Genomic DNA, 15,300 nt, shown 5'->3' on the forward strand with positions numbered 1-15,300 from the left:
TTTTTTATCCCTGGGGACAGAGTAAGGTGGAATAGTCTGTTGGAGGCACACTCCTGACCTCAGGCTCCTTCTAGAGGAGTGCCTTGATGATACAGAAGAGGCACCATCTGTGGTCCTGTTGGTTGGATCGTTTCAGAACCACCATGCTTTTGCGTGCAATTGTGTGCTGTCAGCAGTGGCCAGTGGCCTGTGCGACCTGGTTTTGAAAGTAAAACAGCAACTGGAACACTTGCCTGAGTTACTATTAGAACTTGAAGTGATGGTCAGACAAATTTACACATTATATTAAAGTAAAAATTGTGTTTCCCTAGTACTGAAAAGTTTTCCTAGTAAGTGGTGTTTTGTTGGCTCACTGCTGGTCATTGTTGGTATACAGAGTTCCAGTCTTCCAAGTTGTACCCACTACTGTAGAAAAGAAACACATTTTCCCTAGCCATTGCTTTCACTTCTCAACACTGTGTAACTTTATCTACTGTTACTGTGTTTCCTTTTTACTACTGTTACATTAGGGCTTGTGGAAGAAACGTTTCGATTCATGATTTGTTTTTTTCTAAAAGGGCCCATTTCTTGGAGAACAGAATTGCTTTCGATTTTTTTGTGATCAAAGAGTTTGATGTAGTACGTAAACATTAAAGTTACAAAACATACCTTTCACTCACAAGTCCATAAAGTCTGTAAATTGAAACTAAGCTGTAAAAACAACCTGATTTTAATTAATTGTTTGTGTGATGTCATGAAAACATATATCCTCCTGTTAAGCCTACAGCAGTTCAGCTCTACGCATTCACACTGCAGTTATAAGAAGTGTTTCAGCCCAAACTGCTTTTTAAAGGAGGCACGATACAAGCAACCAGTCAGAACAGTGATCATTTACATATATCAGTCTTAAAGGCACAGTAACAAAAACAGCCTGCTTAATTCTAAAGGAGTAAAGAGAGTTTGGAAAATGGTCATTTAAAAATGAATCACTTGGTGTATACCACAAACACAACAAACATTATAAGTGGCCTTCAGGGAGAAAAATAGTATACAGGAAAAATGTATAGAATATGGCCCTTTCACAAACAATTTAGAACTAAACAGCGATTTGATTCAGGCTTTTGTTAGAAATATTATAATGCATTAAAAACATTAAAAATATTAGCTGATAACAAGGATCTGGCCACATAATGCTTCTAACAGAGGAAACATTTGCAGTGTCTACTTACTATTGTGAACACTGAAGTCAGAGAAGAAGATTACATGTGTTTGTTTAAACAAATTTGCTTTGTTAATAAATCACATACTCATTTGATTTGTAACATTTAAAATGAATTTTTGACTGGCACAAAGTAATTAATGTTAGTTTTTTCCTTTTCAAATCATTGCTGCTGCAACGGGATGAATTCCACGCAAGATCAAATCAAGGAGTGAATCATAACACCACACTACATAGTATTTCTGAGCGGTGCCCCATGCAGTCTGAGAACGCTAGTTAAACTTTTTTATGTGTTACTGTAAAGAGTCCTTACATTTTTGCCAGGGTTCCAGTTGTAACAATATTGATGAACAGTAGGGCTGCACAATATTTAGTTTGTTGATTGATATTGTTATGATGGCTTTTGCATATGCAAACGAGCCAGTCACATTGTTTATTTACTGTGTGCTGACCAATCACAGCTCCATCCAAATAAGTGAATCAAGGTATTCCTGCAATCTGACAAACAGAAGTTATTTTGGTGAAAATAATGCAGACCAAACTTTAATCATGTCACATTATTGATTCACTAGTGTACATTTAATATATTAAATATTGCATATTGTGGTTGCAGTATTTAGCAATAGAATCACAGTACTAGTATTTTGTTTGTTTATTGTGCAGCCCTGTTTAACAGCAAGAGAGGGTCTTTTGAGAAGCCACTTTAGACATAGCAATATATGATAAACATTGCTTTGTGACTGTAATCTTGGCAACTCACATATGCTAATCTTTCATTGAAGTATAAATGTTTAAATTCTGCATGAATCATACATGACTATACCCTAACAATGACATGAATATTTCATCAAGTACTTAATACTGCGTCTCAGAAAGCTCACTGTACTTTATTGTTGCTTGTTGGGCTTCCAATTCAGATTCTTTGCCAAAGGGTCAGGCTCATGCGTACGCAGGAATCCAGATTAGACCTTTCTGACTGGCCGCATACTGAGGCACTTGCTGTTTTTGTGCTGCAGAAGGAGGGCTAGGGTTGTTTACATAATAACTTGCAGCAAGAACAGATTTGCGTAAATGGCTCACAATGTGCTTAATGGTTTATCTGTTGTATATAAAGGACACATGAGTCAGCTATGAATAGCCTGGGATTTCTTTAATTACTGGAAAAAATCAGAGACGCAATCTTAATTCTGTTATAAACAGCATTTTTCTGCTTGTTGTACATGCAGTGTTTCTTCTACAGTCTGACAGTTTGTGGATAAGAGTTGCATTCTTTGATTAAAATGCCTTTTCCTCCACCCCAAGCTTTAAACAGAGCTCTTGTAATAAGGGCCATATAACAAGCTGTAATTTTATTTAACTTACAAGGGCGTGTTATTTATTAAGCTGTGAACTAAGCATATGAAGTCATTGTTCATGTAAAAGGGGTTCCTGAGCGCTGGGCTGCTCACAAAGGGATAGATTTGATTTTTAGTTGTTCTGAAGCACTTCAGAGACAGATGAGAAAATCAGAGATGGAAAAAAAAAACGTTGAGAATTTTTTTATGCCCAGAGTGACGGTTACTTGGCGGAAAATCTTCCGCATTTAGCCTAGCCATTAACTTTCTGAAGCGAATAACAGGGCTTCCAAAGGCTTGGCAACTGAGAGAGGTGTCAGTTAGTTTTGAGAAGGATCCAGTACATCACGAAGGAAAGGCCAGCATTGTTTCAGGAAACTGTGGAAGCAATGGTGTAGCTAGCGCCCGCTCTCGCGCGCCACATATTTTTAGTAAGTCGATCCTGGACATCCCCTGCCAATTCCTGTTTCATCTGCTCTGTCTTTTAATGGAAATATCCACAGGGTTTGCCTTGCCTGCTTGCTCCTTTGGCCACATGTCAATCTCTGTGTCTGTCTGTCTGTCTCTCACACTGTCTCTTTCCCCTAAAGGAAACAAAGGCTAGTAAATTGACCAGAGACTTATCCACACGTGAATGGCTTCGGGGCCAGGTGGACAGAAGTTGGGCACCCTGCTGAAAATTTCTAGCTAATACTGTATTACAAGCATAATTACAATGTGTAGAAATGTATTCTAAATGTAATCATAGTGCATTAAACTGTGCGATTGTTCAGCAGGGTGAACAGGTAACACAGGCCATATTTGGTGACCCTTCAGGGCCTAACCCTGACCCCTGTGAATCATGTGACTCCTTTTGGCAGTCTGAACCATCGCCCCATCGCATTCCTCTCCACATCGCTAATATCGGCTCAGTCTTGTAAAGAGATACAACAGATAAAAAAAGAAAAATGCTCCAAAATATGAATAGCATAGTATCGAACTATTGTATATACATAGTTTTAGTTAAATAGTTGTAGTTTTCGTTGTTATTATTATTCCTGTAATGTACTATTATGTGATACTGTCATTTTGCACTATGGCATAAAATGTTTTTATTTATTTTACTTTTTAATAAACCTTAATTAAAATACTGCAAAACAATGACAAAAAGTCACTGAAAAATAGTTATTTTCATTGCTTTGAAAAAGTGCTTCAAAAAGTACAGCGATTTTTAACACTTAAAATAACATACATGCAAACTCACCTTTCAGCATTTTGAGCGATGAAAGATGATTATCTTTTTATTGCATTTCTAAATAAGGGGATGGGGTAGTGGGACAGGACACTAAGATACAGTGGTAAGTGTACATGTTTAGGTTTACAGGTTGAAAACATGCAAAGGAATCAGTACAAAAATATTTACTGCTTAGTACAGTTTAAAACTAAAGTTCTTGGACTCTTCCAGTTAACAGTAGCTGACTGCTTTGCTTTGTTGAGCCTGTCTGTAAGATGGTTACTGCAAAGTAGCATTAATTTTGAAAACAGAACTTTATACGAACTTTATAATGAAAGCTGTGGGGTGATCCAGAGTTGTAAGATTTTGGTGGCTGTAAACCTGCCACTAGCAAACCTGTCAGTAGTGAATCATACAGATTTGATGAGTGTTTAGTTTTAGAAATGGGGCTGTATTGCCAGCAGAGAATCCCTCCTCTGCCCCCAGAAACAGCACATTAGCAGTTCATGGTCATTATTCAGCCAATCCACAGATGTAGCATTTCATTTTTGTTCACCAATCAGAACTAAGGTAATGTTACCGAAACGTGAAATGAGAGTCATGTTTCGTGAGTGGTAAAGTTAGTTTCATTTTCGAATATTCTTTTATAACAGTCATAAAAGGTTAATATGTATAAATGGTCATCCCAGATAATCAGCTACCACTTTGTTTTGTGTAAAATCCATTTCTGTGGACTGTTGTAACCATTATGGGAGCTTAGCGACCATCAACAAATGACATCATAAATAGCGATCATTGGGGTCCAAGCACACAGCGTCATTTAGGAGCGCCTTGAAGACAAAAGATAGGCAAAGTCACCTCTATTTGTAAACATTGTGAAAATTTGTAAAACAATATTTTTAACAAATTAGTCAAAATACACCACTGGACCCCACTACAAGGAATTTGTTTTCTGAACTTGTCGCCTTTTTTTCACTGCTGAATTTTATGTCTAAATACAGTAAGAATTGTGATGTAGTTTGTCCCAGTAACAATAATGTCGTGTTGCTCAGCCATGTAGCATACGTTGCAATATATTGTCAGTGTATTACTCTTTTGAATGGGACCACAAACCCCCCCGCACACCCCACCCCATGCCAACAGGGATGTGTCTACCATGCAAGAGCAGGTTCTGACAAAGGCTTGGAGAGAGAGAGAGAAAAAGAGAGACAGAGACAGACAGGAAGTGCCTATTTAGAGGGACGTGGTTAATGGTGGGGGGGTGAATTATTGAAGAGAGTTTGTACATGGATGCTCTGTAATGGCCACGCTGTTATTCGTCCCCTCCTGATTCATTTCCTGTCTCTGAGGAGGTTTATTTTTAGGAAGTCAGTATTATTATGTGGGCATATGCTTAATGATTGCAGAGTGAAGCACAGACCTACTGCATAATAACTGCATTATGGAGTGGAGAGAGTGGAAAAAAACGGGTTACTTTTTTATTATTTATTTATTTTTTCTCTCAGAGAGAGGAGGCATTAATGTTCACCAGTTGTTCCTGTTGTTAGGACACATGTTTTGTGGCAAGTGATGTGATGTTCTCTGCCTCTCGAAACTCTCTTAGGTCTTTATCTCTTTGTACACAGGCCTTGGGACTGGTTAGCGCCATCAGGTTAAGGATATGTAGAAACAAAGCGATTGTGGCTGTGAATAAAAGCACTCGAGTTAGCAAGTTAGCGAGTGTTTTTTCCCTTTTTTCTAAATTAAATGCTACATGGGCTAGCCATTCCAGGCCGGTTGGCGTGGTGTGACAGGAATGCAGCATGTATGATTACCGGCCGTGATTGGTTGCATAGCAATGAGGACAAGGAATTAATGATAGCCTGTTGTCTAGTGGAGAGAGTGGGGGGTTCACAAAGGAGCCCATTGTTGTTTATCATTGAGGGGCCTCTTCTATCGCAGGCATTGTTCAGGAGTGTTAATAATTTGCACTTAACTAAATCAAATTGCAGGCCAGCAGCGCAGTCCTGCCGTCTTTGACTGGGTTCTAAGCGTTCCGATTCCATCCTTCGCCTCATTTAGGGCATTGTTTACCATGTATGCTGCAATAAAAATGGGTCATTTATTTTCCTCCCGTGAAAAGAAGCTGTTTTGCAGACCTCTACCACTGTGTCCATATAGCCAACTGCATCACTTTTAGAAGATTTAGATGGAAGTCTGGTAAAAATTTTCACATTTTTCCCCTTTCCACAAAGAGTTGACCCTCTATGTTATAAGGCTATCTATAAAAATAAACAAGTATGTCACATAGCTAAAAATAGTAGTAGCCCAAATTTTGCATGCTTTTGTCCATTTTTGTAGATAACGCATACAGTGTCAGAAAGTACATAAGCAAGTTTATTTGAGATTACTGCATGTTTATTTGAGATTACTAAATGTTATACAATATTCTGTAGTGCGGCATTGCATCCCTCAGCCTCATCAGTTTGACAGAATGTCCATCAGTGTTCTCTCACTACAACACCCAGCATGCAATACACAGAGACATTATTCAGCCACTGGGAATAAAGAAATGTTGACTGTTAAGATGTTGTAGTGGCTAATGCAGACATGATATTCAAATACCTAGCAGTACCATTAGCTGTCTGGAAAAAATAGCAACTATCCGTCTGTAGTTTTTCAAAAGTTCCTCCCACCTTCAAGAAACATCAGAAGAGGGTTTTCATAGTCTTTAAGCCAGAAAATCTGTTACTACTCTTACAGCACCGCTGTAGGATGCAAGTAGGCTGTTTACAGCTGATATATAGGTGACATTTTTCTTTTTGTCTGGAGTGTCGCTTTAACAACTTGACATAGTTTGAGGCAAGTGTGTCATGATTTACGTTTGTATAATCTGACAGGTATAAGCTTCTATTATTTGTTAAGTACATTAGCCTCAAGGCTTCAGTGCAAAGCTAAAGAAGCAAACTTCAGACACCAGACATGCATTGATCAGTCGGCTATGTATGAGGTAAGAGGAAAGAAAAAAATCATGTACATTTTTAGCCATCTAGCCCATTTGAAGGAATTCAGAGGTTTTGTGAGGATTGATACCATATTTCAGGGGAGCTTGGAGGCATCTGAAGGGGGGTTGTATTAATATTTTGCCTGCATTGTCAGGCCTGTGTGTTTACTCTTTAAAAGAGTCTAGAGGCTCTGGCAGGGCCTTGAAGGAAGTGGGCACTGACTTCTTGTGCGAACATGTGGCTCACGGAACATTTGAATAATCAGATGCAGGGAAAAGATTTATCATCCCGGCCGCGTACGGAAGAGACTTTTTTGAATATTGAGAAACATCACGCAGCCCCACCCTTCCATCCCCTGCACTGTTTCATCGAGGAAGGAAAAGAGGGAAAAAAAGTTGAGGCAGAATTACCTATTACCCAGTTCCTTTTGCAATCGGATCCGGTCCTCAGGCTTGCCGCTTAAATAAACAAAAGCTTTCTCTCAAATTTGATTCAGCATTAAGACTTTCCAGAGAATTTGCCGCACGTCTCTCTCTCTCTCTCGCTCACTCTCTGGGCCTATTTATAGTGGCTATTTCTGTTCGACCACATAGGATATGAAATTCTTTGTTGCCTTCATTGGAAATCAAATCCTGGTGGTTTGTTTGCTTGAAAAAATGCTTTGTACCCCACCACTTCTCACTACAGAAGAAAAATTTCCCAAATTCCATCACAGACCTTTCTGTCTCTCTCTTGTGCTAGCCTGTATTTGGCTGCGCTAGATTTAATGCAGGTTATTAATGCCATCCAGATGTTGGAGTCAGATCTATTTCAGCAGCGCACACTGAAAGCATGGACAAGCCGAGGCAGGCTCCATCCACACTAATCACTTAATACACTCAAGAAGAATTGTATGAGCAGTTAAGTAAACAGAATGTAAAATGATTACTGTTTTCCCCCCGCGCAAACCGTACAATTAGCCTTGACACAAGCTTTTACAGTGATCATTTGCATTAAATGGGGGGGAAATCGAGAGCAGCATTACATTTTAGCTTTTGCCATAGTCGACTGTACATGCTTTTCACATTCCGTTACACTCTCTCTATCTCCGTCTCCATCTTTATGGACTACTTTTGTTTGACGCATGTACTCAAACACCGTTTTCTGCATTAGGTTTGATGATTCAGGGCTTTTTTTCACCCATTTCCCAATCTGGATTGAATTACTAAAGGTCATGCATTTTTTAATAGCCCATATGCCTCATCCATGTGTCATATTAAGAATTCAAGGCCAAAGCGAAAGGCTGACTCTTTTTTTTTGATCCAGAGTTATACGTTTTTTTCTCTCCCTCCGTCCTCACCGCCTGTTCGAAATAAAAAATGCCTCTTAAAATCTGAAAACGTTTTACCCCTGAGTGGAATTTGCATAATTGTCTGGTGAAGTACAATATTCCCTCCGATTTTGTAATGAATAACATACAAGCCGTCCAGATGCACATGATTGTGAGCTCAGTGCGCAGAGTGGAACCTTGAGAGTCAGCGCTGGCTGAGGGAAGGTAATTGGGAGGGGGGGTGTTGGGGGCGTCCTGTTCTTGTACTCTGTGGTTTTCTGGTGTGACTGCGGGGTCAGTATCATCAGTTCAAATGCATTTTACAGTGCCAGGCTTCGCGATTTTCTCGCATGCCAGATTGTTTGGCGGTTTCCCATTCTACACAACGCCAGCAGGACCATCTGATTGAGTTCGCAGTGTCATGGTGGACATTTACAGGACTTCCCACGCCCTCGTTGCAAAGAACTCTTAAAGGAACAGACGTATGTTTTGGCAAATGCTTTTGACCAATAACCAACTGAACCAGTGATAAGAACGGAACTCTGTATCACTGTATCTTTAAACCAAGGGACTAACAACTATATGTTCATGATTATATACCACAATGACTGGAATATATAAAGATAGACCACTGAAAGTTCTACATTATAAAGTTCTAAAGTTATATTTACAACCCATTACTTGCCCACATTAAAATGAGCATAAATGCTATGCCCAGAGCTAGCTTTGGCCGAGTGTACCTCAGTAGCTCTCACAAGCTGTTGCCGTCCACCGCCATCCTTCTCTCACACAGCAGTGCTTTGTGGTAATTGTTCATTTGTGGATATTTGCTTTCAATGTGGTACGTGGTTGGAGTTGTGCTATTGTTTTCTCGAAAAGTGGTCCTGAACACCACTATTTTTAGCTGTGTGCTTCATTTTTTAGTAGGCCTATGTAATGAAACCAGTTCCCTATGGTGCCCTCAATGCATACTATTTAAAAAGGTTCTTCAACTTGAAAGATGAACCTGCCTTTTCAAATAGGAACTGCTGTTTATTAGAAATGAAACAAAAATGAAATTAATGTTTTTAACCAATAGCATTGATTGAGCACTTGTTTATTTTTTCGATTAACAGTTAATTGGTTAATCATTTACAGTCAATCAAGATATGTTTGGTGTCTGAAGTTTTCTTCTTTAGATATGTGCCAGAACAACAAGGCTAATCTAGCTAAGTTTATCTACGCAAATTGGAATTGTACAGTCATGCCTTTGTAGTACCACAGTCACTTCAAACCAATTATTCAGTCAGTTAATCTCAAATAGACTTGTTCAATATGTGACATACTCTTACCTATAAAAATGAACTAAAGTACAGACCAAATTCAGGCTACCAGAAGGCTGCTGTTTTTAGCTATATGTCATACTTCTGTCCATTTTTATACATGATATCCTGATTTATAAAAATGGGGTCAAAATGTAAATAAAGCCTAGTTTGGCTATTTAATGTAAAAGGTAGTACAAACAGAAAACAGAATAACTGATAATCTAAAAATGGTTCCTGTATTGTTTTTCCTTTGGAGGGGTTGAATTATAAAGCTATGTTAGATTCATAGCTCCAGCGCAATACTAAAGAAGCAAACTGTAGATGCCAGACATTTTATTTACTACATTAGAAGTGAGAGGGATATTGTATAAACTTTCATCTGTTTCATTGATGTTCATAGATAAAATCTGCCTTTCATGAAAAGACTTTGAGAAATGGCCTGAATGGTCTGACTGGGGATCTCTATGCTTGGTCGTGACTCAAGCCTGCAACACATTTATGAATCGCATATAAAATCTGGCCTTCCCATACGATTAACATCTGAGAGAGGAGGGGTGGAGTGAAGGAGGGAGGGGATCTTTCCCCCTTCAGAACTTTTCTAATGTGTGTTTGTAGTGCATCACGTTAAATTACAACCAAATTGCCATTATTTGGCCCTAATGTTGCACAGGGCCTGTGAGCCTCTGCGTTCTGACAGCTGTGAGTGGAATAGAGTACTTTATTGAAGTGCTTAGAGCCCCTAAACACACACACACACACACACACACACACACACACATGCATTCACTCACTTTAACAGCCATCTCCTATTCCTTTTTTATCTTTAAGCCTATAGCTATGAATGACATCATCACCACAACCCCACAAGTTGTCTGTCGAGCGACTGGTGGAGCAGCAAACGGTCTCCTGTGGCCGGAAGCCTTTAAATGCAAGAAACAGAACGTCAGGCAGAATACCTCTGACAAGTATCCAGTGTGAGCCATCAGCTTCTGTTTTTTACTCTGGGACACCTTAACAATAACAGTACTGATTTTTTTTTTTTTTTAAATCATCTCTCAGGTCCTGGTACAAGGATTGAGGCTCACCCTGTTGGAATGAATTATCTGTTTGACTTGACATTTGAGGTTGCGCTGATTATTTTTAGTCCTCCTTTGCGATTTGGACTAATTATGCCACTGGCGCTCCCTTTTGGTAATGAAAGCTCATTCTTGGCAATAAGTCCTCGAGAGAAGTGCGAGAAGCCGACGCTTGTCGCCTTTCCCTTCTTTACGCTTTTTTGAAAGGAGCACCATGCTGGCGTTATTAAGTTGCCGCGCAGTCGTAGCCGTGATGAGCATTGATTCGGAGTGCTGCATGGCGAAAGGAAAATATTGAGCTTGATTTTTTAGGCCCGTGTATCCCCAATAGACTACTTACAGGCGAAATAAATTATTCATGCTGAAAAATGGAACCTTCTTTTCAGGAGTGTGATTTATTATTTTTTTAATACAGCAGTACTGCTTGGGTTTATAGATAGACAGAAGTTGGAGGTACAGTGTTCGCAGCTCTTTCACAGAGGAACATGGCCCGGTTTTCTCGGCCCGGTGTGTTCGGACGCTGCTTTTTGTGTGCGTGTGCTGTGATTCACGAGGATGTCAGCGCGTCTTGCCATAAACATTTAATGAGGCTGTAGCGGCAGACGTGAACGAAATGCACAGCAAAGCCTCTGATAATAGCTTTAAAGCAAGCAAAGGGGGTTCAAGGACTCACTCTGTGCGTTGCAGGACCATTGGGAAAACATTACTTTCTCATTACTGGACTGCTCAATTGCTTTGTTTTCATTATATATATTTACTCTCTGTTTCTCTCTCTCTCTCCCTCTGTCTCTCTCTCTCTCTCTCTCTCTCTCTCTCTCTCTCTCTCTGCCGTTGTCCCCCCCCTCCTAGAGGCTTTTACTAAAGGAATGTGAGGGGGGGTGGGTCTGAAAGTTGGCCCCCAGTAAAAGCTTTTTTGCTGGAGCATAATAGTCAGGCGGATGGTGATAGATGGTGTCACGTTTAAAGATGTTATTATGCGGGGCTGCCACAGGCCATGTGAAGTCATTTGAAATTGTAATTTGATATTTTGGATAATGCAGGCCTTTTTTTCCCTGAGACTGTACGACTATATTTGATTGCGTCTGTTCTCTCAACAGTAAAACAGGTCCCAATACCACTGATGCCTCTCTCTCTCTTTTACTCTCAATATTGTTGCCCTAAGTCTTGTTTCCTCATTATTTTTGGTCTCAAGTAATTATAGGTCATTGGCATTAAATGCAGTATAGAACTGTGGAATCAGATGGACCGGCTGTAAATACTGAGACTCACAAAAAGCCATTTCCGATTGTTTACTCAAACATGTTTACAAAGGGATTTATCTGTTTACAGCCACTCTGTGAAGCTGCAACAAAAGTGAAGACAGATATCACAGGCTATGTTTTTTTTTCATTTGCAGCCAGCTTTGCTATGAGAACAACGCTGGATTATCTGTTTGACTAAACCGCTACACTTATTATTTTTCCTCAGCAGAGAATTGCAGTTGAAAGCAATGCATTATGATGATTTTATGTAGAATTACTTCTATGTCTGTATATACACAAACACACACACACACACACACACACACATATATATATATATATATATATATATATATATATTTAGACATCTGCGTCATTATGTAATGTTCTTACTAAAAACTAAAATACCACACCACACAGTGCGCTCTATTTAGAGTCTTGGGCTTTTTTCCACATCAAATTAATCCCTAAAAGGCTTTTCTCCCTGTCTAAACAATGGCCAATAAACACTGCAGCCCATGGCGAAGCTGCTCAAAGAGGAACTTCAATAGCACATGCTTGTCACTCAGATGTATATTTATAGTGCCACATTCCGATGAATCGTTTTTCCCCATTGCCTCTTTTCTCAGTTTCATGTTCCAGTCTTATTGTCATAGGAGCTGGTGCAGCGTTATGTTAGCAACATTTCAGAAAGTACCCAAAAGCATGGCTACTAGCAACTGTCACTAAACAACCAATTGGGACTTTGTGCTGTTGTCTTTGTTGGTTTGTCAGGAATTAAGAAATTTAGTATTGCTACAAGCGACTGGAATGTTACGGATACGTGTGTGGTGGGGCTGCACAGTACAGTTTCTTAATCGTTCTCACAACATCAGCTTTCACATTACTCCAATTGCAGAAGTATGCAACTCACAGATGAGCCTCTTAGCAATCTCTGAATGTTTTTTTGTGTGCTGTGAGCATCCTGGCGAATCTCAGATTCAAGATCATATCGCTAGCAGCAGATACTTGCTTAAAGCTGCGCTATGTATATTTTTCGCAGCACATCATACATCTTTATGCACTAACGTCACATACACACGCTTAGAAAGATGGTCCAGCTCAAGGTTTAGGTCTCAAATGCAGAATCAACATTATACTGATGAAAATATGATGATAGTAGTAGATCATTCACTTACACTATTTGAGTCCACTTTCATCAGATTCATGAAGATGGGTTCTGGGGTACAACTGCAATTACACATTTCCACCAGAGAGGTCTCTAAATTCCCAAATCTGATGTAGTGTAGCTTTAAAAAAAGCGACATTGGACAGATGTTTAGATTTGACCAGTATTTCAAACCCTTATTTGATGAAGTGTTAATTGTACTAGAACAAGAACAAAATGTTTAAGGGTTGCTGTGTTACTGTGCTATCTGCATTTATTCGTTGTACTACAACCCTGTACTAAGTACTTTATACACTTCTCTACAGTGCTAATCCAGGTGGATTCAGTGCAGATTTTTACGTTTTATAAGAGGTATTAATATCATAGGCAGATATGTATATGGGAAATATCGGTTATCAGCATCAGCCCACATTTCCCACATTGGTCCATCCCTTGTAGCAATTCAGTTGCAAGGAAATATTTTGTCCACATCATGGAGCCCTAAAAGAATATTGAACTACTGTCTTAATTCCCCCTTTAAACTCACTGTCTCCATTTCTAGAGTGATCTCCATTTGGGAATATTGGCATACATTTTTCAAATATTGCTGAGTTTATCACATACCCATATCGTTGGGTCTTGTATGTGCTAATTTCTTTGTATTTTTACATGTCTACAATTGGGGAATTGGGGCCCCGCTCCAATAAGGGCATCAGTATTCGTCTCTGGTTTTGCAGAGAGGTCGTGGGGTGATGGCTGTGAGTCAAAGTGTGCGGTGGGGCCTCTAAGTGGGAGCCAGGTTAAGGGGATGGGACGGCTGGGAGGGCCAGAGGTGGAGGCTGGATTAGTGGTCGGAGCGCATGGTGAGGGTGCAGTTCAAAGCCCCTTATGTGGTCTCTCTGACTATGATGTGCATTAATGAGCAGTGGGGACACTCAGGCTCCGGCTCTCTCTCTCTCTCTCTCTCTCTCTCACACACACACACACACACACTTGCTCAGCCATGCATGGCTAAGAACAGGGAGGGATTAGTGTTCCCAAACATACTCAAACTGTTTTACTTGAGCTAGGTCAAGAGACATATTTAAAATCCTATTCTGGTGGGATGCTTTTGATATTACCTTCCATTGAGACTTAAACTTTTGCGAGGATTGGCCTATATTTACTTTGAGCAGTACACGCACTGACATGAATTATAGGCAGATAAGAACTATGTATTGTGCCTCCAAAATGAGCTACACTGGAGGTGATATATCGCCTGTATTTCATTTTTTGATCACAGCATTGCTGAAACTGTAGCTCACAATCTCCCAATTACATAGCAAAACCCAAGATTATTGTGGCACCCAATATGAGTAACCTCCTGTTTACATATAAACACCATCATAGTTAGTATGACCAAATAAAAATGTATCCACATGAGAATAAGACACACTTTTTATGAAGAGAATTATTGAAAAATTACAAAAGTAAATATATTTTTAAAAGATATTTCTTTTTAAAAAAGTACAAGGCTTTGAGGTGTTTTTAATTAAAGCACTTAAGATGACCATGTAAAAGTAGGCTACCATGCTCAGGCTACTCAAACACCCTACTACCCCACAGGAAGAAACACAGAGCTAATGACATGACATCATACAATGTGAGTAAGAGCGATTTCAGGTTAAGTTGCGTTTTCAGGTTACTTGTCCTCCCAGCACAACTAAGCTGGTCATTAGCTACTGTCAACTCATAGGATTATGTCCATTGCTTGTTAATTTAGCAATCTTTAATTTTTAATCTGCTGCTCTACTGTGTTGCTGACATAATGCCGTGTCCTTCTCTCTCACACAAACACGTACATGGTTCTGGTGTTTGCATATACCAGTTATTCGTCCAGTGTGTCTCCCACTACATGTTTCAGGAGGAGCAGCGGACTCCCTGTGTATTCGGTGTGTGGATTGGTCCTTATTCTGTCCCTGTGTTTCTGTGTCTGTATGATGTGAGTGCATCAATGATTGATGAAACTTTAAACATTTCATTTATCTGCTTATCCTTTTGAAGGGCTTTGACTGCATGTGTTACAGTCACGTACAGGAGATGCAATGCCTTTCTTTCTCTTTCTATCCTCCATTATTCTGAATGGTCATAAGCACATCATTGTGAAGACTACGTAGAAGGGCATTGATTGAACAATGAGAGGGATTTTCCCTTTCAGTTAGCATTCTGCATTTTACAGTGGCTTTCACATTGTATACACCAAATAATAAGAGCATTATTGTCCATTCACAACAAGCCTATCTCTGGAGAAAGTGATAACGTAAAGATTTTGAAAGATACCTAATCTATAATCTTGCTATGTTATTGGTGTGACAGGCACCTCATTCTGCCAATTTACCTGTAAAATGTTCTAAAGGCCGTTATGTTTGCATCACATATTTTGCTATAAGGAGAAGCACCATCTGTTGGCGTGGTGGGCTTCTCCACTCAACTCTAGCTCCTGAGCTGTACTACG

At 39.6% G+C, this 15,300-nt stretch overlaps 1 protein-coding gene across 1 annotated transcript in view; it reads left to right on the forward strand.

The window, feature by feature from the left end:
- arid5b (AT-rich interaction domain 5B) overlaps positions 1-15,300 on the forward strand; it is a 105,808-nt gene that overhangs the window by 34,696 nt on the left and 55,812 nt on the right. The window lies entirely within an intron of this gene.

This window comes from Colossoma macropomum, unplaced genomic scaffold (assembly GCF_904425465.1).
Source record: "Colossoma macropomum unplaced genomic scaffold, Colossoma_macropomum, whole genome shotgun sequence".
In the NCBI taxonomy this organism is placed as follows: domain Eukaryota; kingdom Metazoa; phylum Chordata; class Actinopteri; order Characiformes; family Serrasalmidae; genus Colossoma; species Colossoma macropomum.